Here is a 14,850-nt window from a genome sequence, read left to right on the forward strand (position 1 = left end):
AGAGGGCGACATTTGATGGTCAGTTTAAAAGAAGGCTACAAGAGAATTAAATATATATGTGTATATATCTTAAAATCACCTTTCTTCCTTAAGTAAGGAGACATTTCATCTCCTTTAGTTTGTATCCTGCATAACTCCACAAGAAGCACTGCAGTTGCAACAAGAAGGGTCCACAAACAGTGCTGGAGCGGATGGCCACTGGAACTTCTAAGCATATTCCAGAAACATGTTTGGTTTCAGCCACACATCCTGAAAAATGGCTGCCAACACTGTCGACTGGAAGCCTATCAGAGCATGACAGCCGCACACGCAGAACTAGGACAAATTCCCCACATTTTGCTGGAAGCCAACTGCTATCCTGTTTTGCTGCAGTATTCTGTAGCATGTAGCTCACTTCCTTGTGAGGCTGTCAGCAAGATTACTATATGATTTGCTTCGTTTCTTTTTTAGGCATATAAATTGCTCTAGTGGAAGACAGCCTGAGACCAAAGAGCATCTCACACATATACCTCCTGACGTGTCTTAAATAACCATTAAGAGCATAAGACTTCAGTGGCACCACTCCCAAAACATACTCTGCTCCAGAACCAAGCCTGCATCACCCAGCCATCCGGCAGCATTCTTGTTCTACAAAGGACAGCACCAAAGAGACACCTGACCCATTGGTGGCAATGCTCACACCCTATATTCAGCTCAGGGTTTCTATGGGTTGGTTAGCACAGATCCACCTTTCATGAGCAAGCGCTTCCACATGTATGATTTCATAGAATTCACCCACTGGGCTCAACACAGTAAGACTGAGCTCTGAGCTGCTTGTTGTTGTTGGAGGGAGGCTTTCTGCACAGACAGACTGTGTTTGTACCCACACATATGAAAGACAAGAATTACTTTTCAACAAGGAGTAGAAGGATTTCTCCAAAATCCTCATCAAATAGACAGCTTGGGGAAAGAAACTGCTTATGTACTGGGTATGTGCTTAGAGCCCTTAATTAAGCATTTGGAAAGCAGCTGATGACTGTCAGAGGCAGCCTGACAACACGAGGGTTTCTGCAGAGAACAATCACACGCTTTCCCTCCAACGACGTGCAGTGAGATGATGACAGGTGATGGGAATTTCACACATCACCCACAGAAGTATTTGCCTTCTGAATTTAAAACAAAAAAAATCAGAACGAAAAACTCGCGGAGTTATTTTTCAATAGCCCTGACTTCCAGCAAACTCTCCGGAGTAACTTTGCCAGCACACACACAGGCCAATTAATTCTGGACACACTGGAAAAAGAAATACCAGCCAACAACCTTTTTTCGAGTGACAGACCTCTGCCAGTTCAGTGGTATATAACAAGGACAGCAATGCACATCTCTGTGCCCCCAAAGCAATGGAAGGGGCCAACTCATTACACATCTCCATCTTCACCAAAGAGCAGATGCTCATGCTGCCTGCCCTGTGCTCAGCAGCACTGCCCCATCAGTGGGAGCCAGCATGGATGGGACTGCTGTGCAGTGCCCAAGGGACACAATGGGGCTTGGGCTGCTCTTGCCTCAAAGGTTCTGTTGCAGAGTGGAGGAAGGGAGGGAGAAAAGCAGTGCTTATTGCTTTTGCCTGCTGTATGAGGGGATTCTGAGCACTCCTGAGCCACGTGGATTAGTCTCAGGAACTTTAAAGTTCAAGTCATTACTCATATGCTTTCATACATTTTGTTGTGGTTCATACTGTTTTCTGAAAAGCAGATGAATCTCTATTCAAGGTTTACCCAGAGGCACAATGATCTCTGCCAACCAGAAACAGACGAGCACGCCGAGCATCAATAACACTTACCTTGCCAGCTATGACTACAGAAGACAAAGCACTTATTCTAATATGGATCACAATAAAAAAGCATAGATCATAAAACTTGGTCAAGAAATTTGATCACTGAATAAGGCAGTAGCTTTGAAATATACCTGCTCCATACAAAATCTTACAACGACTCCCAGGACGGGTCAGGTCACTGAACTGAAAATCTCTGGTGAGCCCATAAAGATTAACGCTGTGGGTTGTGTCAGAGACATTACATGCTGCTGTGATCGAGTTAAGCAGCACAGCTAAAATTTGCCTATGATGGTGAAGGAAAACCAGACTGCAATACAAGCGTACGACAATTTGAATTTCAATTATTGAAAAATAAATTTAAACCAATTTTCTAAAGCCCGTTTAATAACACAGGAAATTAGTTTCCCCAAATTAATTTATTCTTGAGTCCCTCTGTTTATGAGTACAGGAACCCAACCAGCACCGCAACCCATCGCCTGGGCTTTCTGCTGCTTTTGTGCTGCGAGTTGGGCATTATTATATCAGCCAGAGGATTTACAAAAGCCACGTAAAAAGTGCAGCATGTACCCTTCTGTCACGAGACCTGCTCAAAATAGTGACATGAGGTCTGTGGGCTGGAGGGAAGCTGGTGGTAACACACCTGTAGGCAACGGCAAAAGGCTGCTCGTCATCTGTTTGGTATTTCCTTGTAAAGATGGGGATTTCCAGCCATCCTTCCACCAGTTGCATGGCAGTCAGAGCAGAGTCAGCATCCCATCCCAAATGGTTTCCACCTCACTGGAGTGCAAACTCAGGATGGAAATAAACGCAACAAGAAGTCTGAGAGCAGAGCCACAACACATTTGCACCTTAGTGAAACCCCAGCACAACAGCCACTAGCAGCTGCTGTATGGCAGGGAGCAGAAAAAGCAGCAGCAGCATCTCACGTGTAGCATCTGCCTGCCTCAATGTCCCAACAGTGGGGACACACAAAGCACGCTGCTGGCAAAGGCTGAGCTCTTGGTGAGAGACATAGGAACCGCGAAGCAGAGAAGCAGCAAGGAGATGCCAGCCAAGTGGCAATAGCACGGGTAGCATCATCTATAGCACTGAAACACAAAGGGAAAGAGGGAAAAAACATGGTGGGTGAAGAGAGTTTGGAGCTAGAAGAGAAGAAAGCACAACCACAAAGCCTCCCTGCATGGGGGGAGTCTGCCTGCACAGCCTGTGCAAACAGTCCTATGCCACCAAGTCTGACTCTGTCTCCAAATTTCTCTTCCTCGGAAATCTAATTTCAACTAAATGCTGGAGTGACAACTGTAATAAAAAATCACACTACAAAATGCATGAAGAATTTCCTTCCCTAAATATCAGATTTTAAAAGCAAGATAAACATTAATTCTCTGCTGTCTTGCCAGTGACACTGATGTGATTCATGGCCATTCAGCAGCACAAGGCTGTGTTCTTTTCTTCGAGAAAAAAGAAAATAAATCTTCAGATGAGCTATCAAATGGTTTCATGATAAATTCCATGTGATCCTTGAGTTTAGTGACAGTGGGTGGGAAGAAAAGAGGAATATCCCAGAGAAGAGTAATGGAGCATCAGACAAACCAGAAACTCCCCAAGGTTAACCTGAATGAGTTTCCTTCTCATCTCTCCCATGAAACATGAGGCTTTGGAGCTGCCACTGCAATCTCTCCCAAATTTCCCCTTGGAAATCCAAAGCCTGCTGTTGTATCCTGCTGGGATTCTGCCAAGGCTGTGCAAGTGCAGCCAGCACCTGCCTGGCTCTGGGGAGCACTTACTGGGCTCTCACAATGCAATCTCCTCTTTCACCAGCTCTGCAAACCTAGACTCTCCTAATTCCATTTTCAATAGGTGTGGAGAATCTTTTTAATTTGATATGAGTTTCAAACTGAAGGGAAAAACATGAGGACGTGCCTTTGTGTTTGATATAAGCATGGAATTTAACTTGGAGTGGCGAAAGATTTCATATGAGCTCTTATGGGCATTGACCATGGACTGGCCATGGTCTGTTCCAGTTCACCTCATGGTAATGAATGGGATGAATGGCATCAAGTAAAACAGACCAACAGCACAGATGATATGTAACTCCTTGGTAAAATTCGCTGAGAATTTTATGTTTGAAGTTCTTACAGAAGGCACTGAGAGGTGTGGAAAGCTGTGTGTACAGGAGCAGTGGGCAAAGGATGGCCGTATTCCCATCCCATGCCACTGTGGGGTGCAGGAGCTGCCCCTCCTGATGTGAGGATGGGAACATCTCTCCATTGTGTCACCTATGTGCCAGCAGCTTCCTGAGGGCTCCGGCCCTTCCACCCAGCCAAGGAGCTGTCAGAGCACGTTAGGGAGCATCAGATGCTACCTCAGATAATGAATGGAAATTCACAGCAGCCTGCACCCTATAGATGCCAGGACTGACCCCTCAAGCCTCAACCACAACAATTTATGCAAAGAAAAAGTAGTTAAACTGTGGTTAAATATAACCAACACTGCATCTCTGATCCTCTGAGGTGCAAAACAGACTCCCATGGGAGGGGCTCGAGGCAGGTGTTGCAGAGCTGTTGTTGTGCTAAAAGAAGTTCTTCCCCCTTTCTGGACATGGAAAGAAGAGGAGCAGTGCTCTGGGTCACACTGCCCAGCTACACTGCAGGAGGAGCAGCCATGGCCCTCCCACCTCTGACCTCCATGAACTCTTAAGAAACTTCTGCGAATTTTCTCCAGAAGTTCAACTTCTTTTGTCATGGATCAGGAACTGAGAGAAATCGAGGTCAAAGCATCAGTGGCCAAAGCTTTCTGCAGTTTAAATCAACCTGGCCCTGGAAGTGACCAAGCAATAGAGTGGGAAAATTGCTGATACCACAAATTACTTGAAACCTGTCAAAGGTCAGGAAAACAAATAGAGTGTGAGGACCTTTAGTGGATACAGACAACTCAAGGCAATCAGCAGGTTGTTGGGACTGGAGCCCTTCACATCTTGCCAACGACACGTAAGTATAAATTAGGGAAGACCTCTCCTGGTCACATAGGGATTAGGCATGGGATCATTTGCAAGGACAAGCTCACTGCATGGCGCTGCTCATTTCAAGTACAGTGCTGGGCAGTACTAAACCAGCAAAGGAGCCAAACAACATGAAGTGCTACAGAGCCTTTGTACCAACCCACATCTGCTCTTCCCTAAAGTAGAGCGGCCCTACTTGGAAAACGCAGTCAGTAATTCTCACTGTCTCAAAAGTGCTGGGCAGAAACGGAAAGTTGTCCTCATCAAAAATCAGTTAACACATGAAAAATCAAGAAGATAGGATGGTTGCATTCAAGAGGAAGTAAATAAGAGAGTACCCCGTGGAGATATATGGAATTACCAGGAGAGGAGCAAGAAATATTAAATCTGACACTTGATCTGTCTTGGTATATATAAAACACATACTATAGTCAGTTGGGATTTGACTTGTTTTGTTTTTCTGAAGAATGCCTTTCATGGAGCAAAGTATGCCAACTTACAGCAGCGCAGAGCATCCTTGGAGACCTGACTGCAGTCATCCATCAGCCCATGGGTGACGTGATTGTAACCCAGTGCCACCACTGACAGCACGCTGCCCAGGCCAGGACCAGAGCGAGAACTTCAGGAAGGAGTACCACTGCTGCCTGCATTTGGTATTACCATTTTCACTCCCTTCCATGTACTGCACTGCATGGTGTGAAGTGACTGGGGCTGTCACTGCAAGTCTGGGAGTGAAGAGATTGCCCTTTCCCAGGAGCAAATCCAGTATGCACTTGATCAGTTCTACTATGCAATGAAATTTTGATTCAAATCTAGACTAATTTTCTTTCTTACAAGAGGGATTTCAGCAGCTCAGTAAATAACAGCTGAAACTTCCCACGGAGGTGGTCAAGCACCAAAAGTTAAAGCATCAGAAGTGGTTGCTGTGACCTGATTGCATGATGGGGAATCACGGCACGAGGTGAAGCCCTGGGGAGGGGCACAGCGGGATGGCTGCCATTCTTCCTTAGGAGGAAGTTTTCACCCAGAAGGTGGTGACGCACTGAACAGGTTGCCCAAGGAGGCTGTGGGTGCCCCATCCCTGCAGGCATTCAAGGCCAGGCTGGATGTGGCTCTGGGCAGCCTGGTCTGCTGGTTGGCAACCCTGCACATAGCAGGGGGTTGGAACTGGATGAGCATTGTGGTCCTTTTCAACTCAGGCCATTCTATGATTCTTCGGGCCCAGGCACATGGCCACCACTCACCCCTCCGCACATCCACTTGGCAATATTTTCTTTTAGACAGAGGAACGAGAGCCAGAAACGAGTGGCCGTGCTACAAACCAATAACACGAGGATTGGAATTACTTAAAGCATCATTAAATTATGCCGAAATGTTGATTCCGCTTTATTTATGGTATAATTTTTATATCTGTTACTGTCACAGAAATAAATGATGTAATTTCCACAGCCTGCACTCCCGATACTTGGAAGTCAGGCAGTATATGTATGCTAATCAGCACCGCTCCTGCCCCGCCATTAAGTGCCACGCTCATTTGTTTCCTGTTGTCATTCTTGATTACGTATTTCCAGAACAGATCACTGCAGATTACAGCCCCCCCTCCCATCGTGTGCCCTTGGATCACTCCTGTGATCAGAAGTGAAACACGCTTCGTTAATGCACCGCGGTCTACTTTGTGTTTTCTGTAACTTTCTGATTTCGGAAATCAATTAATACCCGCACCTCCAAGGAGATAGTTAGAGCTTTGAAAACAACATGAAGAAGCAGTGCTGAGAGACCAAATGAGATTCAGCATGGGTAACATTCGAGGCAGCAAACTGAGGAATGGGATGACTGTTCTGCACCTCCTCATCTCGCATTCTTTGCAAATAAAATTCTGCTCAGCTTCAAGTTCTGCGCTCACACCGCCAGCCTCCCCCAGCCTCTTTGTTCCAGGACTGCTGCTTGTTTGGCGATGCAGTTGGATATTGATTTCTTCACATTTTCCAACCATCCTGAGTTGGTCTCTAATAGGGAGCTGCACTTTATTCCAGGTCCGTGCAGACACACTGACAAACCAACAGCGCTGCTGAAATGCCCACTCCTGTCCAGATTTCTTTCCAGCAGTACTAAAAACAGACAATCCGTACTTAATGAATTAAAAACATGGTCATGTATCATCCCCAGGGCGGCGCATGCAGCTGCTTTACTTGAAATAGTAATTTGGAGCTTCCGATCATGAACACCCCCATCAGAAATAACACCCAACTGTGTACCTCACAAGAAAAGTCACATAGCAACCCTTCCCTTCAGGTCACTTACGTCTGACATATGTGAATGAATAGGAACTCCTGTAAAGGTTGCATTTTATCACAATCCTGGTGACCCATAACAAAAATCAGGACTAAAGCACCATCCACTACAGGCACCTTAACATCTTGTTTCCTGTTGCTCTCCACCTTCGATGCCACCTCTCCAACTCTGCCAACAGGCAGACCCCACCTGTTCCCCCTGCCTGGGGGCTCCAGGTCCTGTGCTGTGTAACCAGTGTGCCCACTGCCGACCCCCTTAGTGCCACATCCCCATCCCTGAACACCTCCATGGATGGGTACTGCCTACCCCTGGGCAGCTGTGCCAGCGCCTGGCCGCTCTCTGGAGCAGACATTGCTCTGATACCCAGCCTGACCCTCCCTGGTGCAATGTGAAGCCATTACCTCTCATCCAATAGCTGTTAGCTGGAGCCTCTTCCAACTCCCACCTTGCCACAGCCTCCTGTCAGGAGCTGTAGGGAACCATAAAGTCTCCACTGAGTGTCCTTCAGACTGAACAACCCCAGTTCCCCCATCTGCTCCCGATAGGACCCTCACATCTCCACTGCCCTTCTCTGGACACGCTCCATCACCCCAACGTCTTCCTTACAGTGAGGGGCCCCAGCAGTACCAGTGCAGAGGGATGATCAGTTCCCAACTCCAGCTGGCCACACTATTGCTGATACAAGCCAGGATGCTGCTAGCGTCCTTGGCTACCTGGGCACACTGCTGGCTCACGTTCAGCCAAGCAGCAACCAAATGGTCATGGGAATGAATCAGTGCTTTCCATCAGCTGAACCAAATGGGATGGGAGCCAGTCAGGGCTGATAATTAAAGGATAAACTCGGACTCAATAAGAAAGCACAAAGCCTTCAATAGATAAAGCTGGAATAAGAGAACAGATAATTTCGCCTTCTCATTCCATTTATCCACACAGCAGAGAAGTGGAGAGTGCAGCCCCTCAGAGGCTCAGGACCAGTGCAGGGTGCGGAGGCTGCACTGCCAGCTCTGGCTGTTAGGAAGCTGGGAGCACAGACACGAGGATGTGGTGCTGTGACCTCCCTCATCACAACTGTGGCTCAGCACCTCCACATGGGCCCTCCTGGGCTCTCTATTTCACCCCTCAGCACTTCAGGATACCTTAAGGGTCTCTCCAGCAAGCCTTGCAACAAGAGCTAACAGAGTAATGCTAAAGTATATTAAAAAAAATCCACTGAAAGATAAGAAACATGGCCCACTCTCAGTTGCACACAGTAGGAGCAGGGCAGGGCCAGCAACAGTTCTGGTCCTTACCCAGCTCCATCCAGTAACCCCACTCTGTAACAGCAGTGATTTGCTTTGTTCCAAAGCCAATGCAATAAACCCCCAAGTGTCTGCAAGAATGACTTAGTAGCATATTCAATAAAGAGCTTTACTCCAATTAATGACTTTCTTTCAATAATTACTTCAGTTGCTTTGAATTAGGAACTGTGAATCCACTGATAAATTGACTGATTGGAAAGATTTATTCTCTCTCCAGCGCCTGCAATTCCTCTTGTGCTCCTGGTGCCTTCTGTGGCCCAGGCGCGTGCCCTGTAGGATGTGGTGTTGCAGCTCCCCTCACCTCTTTGCTTGGCATCCCACTGCCCCACTACCATCCCACAACTCGCTTGTGAAGGGCAATCATGGGGAAAAACACTGCCGCGGCAGAGTGTGGGGGGCTCAGCCCCTTAAGGCAACAACAAATGCCTTAAGAACACAGTACTGCCCTCCCCGAAAGGCATTCATTGCCCTCAGAGTGGTGAACTACCACGTATATGGCACACACAGCCAGATATGTGCATGCAAAAGTGTCTTTTTAAAGCCTCCTTTTTAATTCTTGCCCAAATTCTTTGCTCATCCCAACCCCTCTGTTCTGCCTCTTTGCATTTTCCTCCTCCTTCCTTTTTTTCCTGCCGGCGGTTGCAGGCAGTGTCATTGCGCGCCCTCCTCCATGACAGGAGGAATAAAACCCAGACACCGAGCATTGTCACGGCACTATTTTAGGTTAAGCGTAAGCAGATTAGGTGTGGAGAAGCTAATCCTTTCAAGGCGCATTTAGGCATCTCCTCGAGGAGCAGCCCGTTTCTCAGAGCCCCCCCCATTCCAAAGAAATGAACTCCACCGTGGCTCTCCCCAGCACCGCTGCTCTCCCTGGGCCCACCTCTCTTGCTCCACCCACCACTAATTAACATCCCTTTGTTTACTTGCAATTTTCTTACAATGCTGTCAGTTTACAAATACAAATATCTGGACATAAGTTGTCCAGCACGGAATTGGTCTGGGGAGACACGCAGGAACAGCTAAAGTATCAGCTCTCTGTATGGCTACAAACATAATAGCAAAACATTTTTCTTAACTTACATATTTAGTATCGATTTGCAATAGGGAATGCATACAGGTTTATTGCAGTCACAGGATTTTCTCTGTAGGTTTTGCAGACGTTTTTGTGCAGCCCCACATCAGAGCGGCCCAAAGCAGTGCTGCCTCCAGCACAGCAGCACCCAAGGCTGCCAGCACTGCTCCCCTCTCCATGCAAAGACCTCTGTGCTGCACTGGGGTGGCCTTTTCCTATCACAAAGCAAACAGAGCACACCAGCACTGAGTTCCTAACACCCAGCCTCACCTTTGCTCAACCTACAGAGCTGGAGCTGGTTTGGAACTGGGTGCCCAGGAAGAAGCAGCCAGACAGTGCTGGGATCTGCTGCTGCCCTGCTTGGAGTTGGGAGTTGGACTCAGTGGTCCTTCTGGGTCCCCTCAAACTTAGGATGCCCTATCATCCCATGTTCTCTTCTCTCACTGAGCCTCACTAAAAGATTAATAAGAATTTTTGGATCTGCAGGAAAAGCCTGTTAGGAAGCAATAACCCTGATCAGCAGCAGCACCAGAAATGGGAAATGGTTTTTAAGTTGAGGGAGGGCAGATTGAGGTTGGATATCAGGGGGAAGTTCTTTCCTATGAGTGGTGAGGTGCTGCAACAGCTGCCCAGAGAGGCTGTGGATGCCCCGTCCAGCCTTGGAGGTGGTCAGGGCCAGGTTGGATGGGGCCCTGGGCAGCCTGGGCTGGTATGAGATGTGGAGATTGGTGGTCCTGCATGTGGCGGGGGGGGGGGGGGGGGGGGGGGGGGTTCTTTGAGGTCCCTTCCAAGCCATTCTGTGAATCTACAACCAGCACTCTGGTGCTCCCCACTGCATCGCACTTTTCTCTCTTTAAGCAGTGACCTTGCTCTGACCAAAACGCAACAAATTGCCCCAAAATCTTGGTTGTTGCCTGAGAGAAGCAACAGTGCCCATATCCTCCCCTTCAGCATGGCACCAACGGCACCAACTAGGTTATGAGCAACTACATTTCACCCACCTTGCAGCCCCATTTCAACCCAAATTACACAATTTCTGACTTTCCGATCAGGTTCTAATTATTATTAAATTACTGCTTTGGAACTGACCAAAAAACCCCCACACAATAAGAAAAGTCCATTGAGAGGTGTGCACAGCTGCACGCAAACCGAAGGGCAACCGCAACACATGGAGCTGGGCGCGGGTCTGGCTGGAGCACGTCTGCTATCAGAGGACAAAAGCAGCTTAAGTGGGGGGTGGAGAAAGACCTCGCTCGTTAAATGGGATTGTTATCTCCCCAGCTCTGCTTAATCACCCTTTGAAAGCCTCTGTTTGCTAATTGAATGCTTCCCCTTTAATCAGGAGATAAAGCAGAAAGAGGAGCTGTTGGGAGCGCTGACCGTACGGAGAAGTACACCAGGCTGCTTACTGGCTCTGGTCAGACGGAAACCTGCAGTGCTCCCATCACAATAGCTGCTTTGCTGCCCCATCCCCTCCTCCAGCCCAGCTGCTTCGCTCGGCTCTGAACTCGGGGTCCAGCAGCCCTTCAGCACACAAAAACTATGGGGCGCAGCGGCAACAAGGATGGCACGAGGAAACCCCACACGGCTGGCACAGACACCTGTAACGCTTAGAGGCGACGTGCTCTGAGCACGCGCAGTCCCCATTCTATTTGCACTGGGAATATTTGCATAAATCCATCCATGCAACCATTTGCAAAAGAAGTAACATCAATAATTACGTGTGCAATACTTGGAGGCGGAAGGGAAGGTCAGTGATGGAGTGCAGGACCGTGGGGCAGCAGGAACCGGCAGCTTCAGAACTAAGGACACACTTCTTCCTTCTTTCTTTTCCATATTCCCCCAGGCCAAAATGATCGGCTGAAAGAGCCGAACAGCACAGCCCCAGCCTGCACAACCAATGGGGCACATGAGCTTTGTGGTGCAGAGTGCAACACGGGGACACAGAGGGGCTCTGGCCGGGCAGCATCAGCTGGAGGAGCGCAGTGTTTTCCTTTTACACTCTGCAGTGGTGTCACTACATTGACGCGAATGCGTGGACATCATTTCAGAGCAGAGTCACCATACTTTTGGATAGGTGCATACATTCATTACCGTTTGCTATAAAGTAGGTGTCAGGCTCCACCTATCAACCCAACACACGAGTTTGGTAATTCCCACTTGAAGTAGCAGCTGAGACTATTTCAGAATGTACGTATATCTACTAAAGCAGTCACAGTAAGTGTTTGCTTATGCAAATAGGAATAAAAACCATGTGAAAAAACACACGTTTCTGCCACTGCTGCCAAAGGGAGCTGAGCTGCCATCACACCATGTGTTTGAGGGCACCAAGGGCATCAGCACCGCAGGTTCTGCAGGTTGTTCTGCTTTGCCTGCTCACTCATTTAGTTGGAAATCAGATGACGTTCTGGTTTCAGTTTTAACGCAAAAGCTGCTCGTGGTTTGTAAGGAGATGTATGCAGGTCGGGAGGCTCAACCTCCAGTTGGCTACATTGTTTGCATTAAGTCAACGTTTTATTCTGTTTGGATGAAAAACACCACAGATTAAGGTAACATTATTTCCCACACAAACAAACGCAGCCTTGAAAGCTCAGCCCGCTGCGCACACAACCGCGGCCTCTTCAGATGTGGAAGGGCTTCATTAGGAATGCTCTTTTAAGCTAAACACATCCTTGTTTCTCATGCAGCGCTCGTTCCGAGCAGGAGCACCGCTTTCTCGTGATGCCAGGAAACAGATTTTCTCTTCAAAGTAGGAAAAGGAGGAAAACAAAAAGAAGATATTTGGCTTCAGCCGGTGCAAGCCAAACCCAGCAGCACTGCAAGGCCACTCAGCAGCGACCTGCAGGGCCTTGTGGTGATGCTGGTGGCAGTCAGCCCGGGGGGCCCTGCAGACAGGGGCTGTGAGCTGCAGGTAGGGGGCACAGGACATAGGGGGGCACCTGGGGATTAATTCGTGCCTGCAGTTCCTGCGGCCCATCTGTTGGCACTCAGAGCACAAATATTATGCAGGTTAATGTATAGGCAATGTGAAAGGGCTGAGGCCTGGGCATCCCACAGCAAGCAGGCTGCAAGGGAACAGGCTGCTCTCCTGGAGGGAGCTGAGGGAGCACAGCAATGCTTTCTGTGCTGTTTCCCAGTAATTTAAGCAGTTCTGACCCAAAGGGAAAAGGCTGATTCTGCTGAAACCAGCAGAAACTTCGACAAAACATTTTTATCTGTGTGTTAATTTAAAATGCTCTGTTAATAGGAGATTTATTAGGGTTTTTTTTTTTTTTTTTAATTAAACATACTGCTCTATATGTCATGTACATTTAGCCAAGCCAGTGACTGCAGTGCCCCAAGTGCTGGAGGTGGATTCCTGCATTATCAGACATTCCTGACCTCCATCTCCACAGCCATACATACAGAAACACAGAACCATGCAGGCTGGAAAAGCCCTCTGAGACCCCCACTCCCCCTGTGCCCACTGCCCACCCCTCAGTGCCACATCCCCGCGGCTCTGAACGCCTCCATGGACGGGGACTGCCCACCCCTGGGCAGCTGTGCCAGCGCCTGGCCGCTCTCTGGAGCAGACATTGCTCTGATAGCCAACCTGACCCTCCCTGTGCAATGTGAGGCCATCCCCTCTCATCCTACACCCCACCCTGTGCACCAAAGTGCAGCATAGCACTCCCATGGGCAGGGACAGCCCGCTGCAGAGTTCTGCCCGAGCACCTCATTATATTCCCAGCCATCCGCAGTACCACTCATTCTGCAAACACCTCTTTCGTTTCCAGCATTAACTCACATCTACATTGAATCTCAGCAGGTATAAAAGGAGATGGCCTTCAGTGAGCACGTGACAATATTGCACATTTTGGATGCTGTAACTCCCAGAGCCAAGTTCTACCCACTACCAACACAGAGAACAGTGCAACTGATGGGCACTTAAGCATTCAGCCGGGGTCACCCTGAGCATCTCAGTTACAACCCTCAGTTAACCTTCCACAAAAGTCTTCAGAGTTAAATGTTCCAAATCTGTTTCAGACCTGTCTATGAAGAAACGGGGAAAAGTGAGAAACTCAGCCCCGTTTGTGAGAAAGAAGTGTTTCTGCCATGTTTCTAGCAGCTGCTCTGCTTTCCTCCCCAAAGCAAAGGCGTTATTAAATACAACAACCTGAAGACAAGTAAATGGAAGTGAACCATGACAAACTGTCTGAGTACACAACCGCTCAGACAAATAACTTGCCAGAAGTGCATTCATTATGAAAAGCACATGGAGAGGCAACAACCCCGGGTGCCACGGCCACTGCTGGAGAAATACAATATAGAGGTATTTCATTGGTGGTTGGAGGGATAAATCACGTTAAATTGCTTGCAGAGGCAAACCCAGAGCATCTCACTGTGAACCCAAAGAAGTAAACCCACCGTCTCTGGGGAACAATGCCATCATTTGTTTTCATTTCTTTGACTTCTCTTCGCTTATGTTGGAGATTAGCTCTCTGAACAGTGATCACAGCAATACTGAAATGTGGTCCCAGAGGAACGGGATGAAAGCAATATTCACCAAAGTAAGCCCAAGTGAAGGTATCACAGCAGGAAGAACTAAGTTAAAAAAATAAATGAGCTACAGACTACTTAGGAAAGGAAAAGAAAATGACTTCTACCATCACAGAGCCACTCAGCTTCTACCCAGACACGTCCATCCTCACTGGCAAGCCAAAAAGCAGAAAAACCCAACAAACAAGAAACAAAAGCAACCCCCCCCCCCCCCCCCCCCCCCCCCCCCCCCCCCCCAAACCTCTGTGCACTCCTGGTTCAGCCAAAATCATTCACAATGCTTCATAACTTTTTTTTCTTTGAAGTCTGAAAAATGAGATCATGTATCCTAGAAAATAATATATATATGTACATATACGTGTGTATATATATATATATATGTATATATATATAAAGAGACTTACCTGAGAAAAAGGAGTCTGAACCATCATGGAGCACACAAAGGGAGATGAGGAGCAGGAAAAGATGCCCGGAAAGTAGCAGAGCCACTGCCAGGTGTAGCACTGCCCACTGCCTGCCCTGCACCAACAGCAGGCGTCACTCACACAGATGTGTGTAGTATTTCAAATACATAAAGTTTTAAGGTGAGAAGAGAGACTGCAGTTTTCCACACCCACAGGGGCCCAGACACCACACTCACAGCAGGGCTCCCACTGGAAGCCTTCCCTGCTGCAGAACATGGGCAAGGGACATGCACTGCCCAGGCTCTGAGCCCCCAGGGCTGCAGCACAGACTCAGAACTGCCTGGTGGTTATGGCTGAGGCTGCTGCAGAAGGAGGAGAAACGGGCTGATGGGCTGGAGGAATAATTTGCTGTGTTTTTTGGTTTTTTTTTTTTT

The sequence above is a fragment of the Gallus gallus genome, chromosome 6 (assembly GCF_016699485.2).
Source record: "Gallus gallus isolate bGalGal1 chromosome 6, bGalGal1.mat.broiler.GRCg7b, whole genome shotgun sequence".
Taxonomy (NCBI): Eukaryota; Metazoa; Chordata; class Aves; order Galliformes; family Phasianidae; genus Gallus; species Gallus gallus.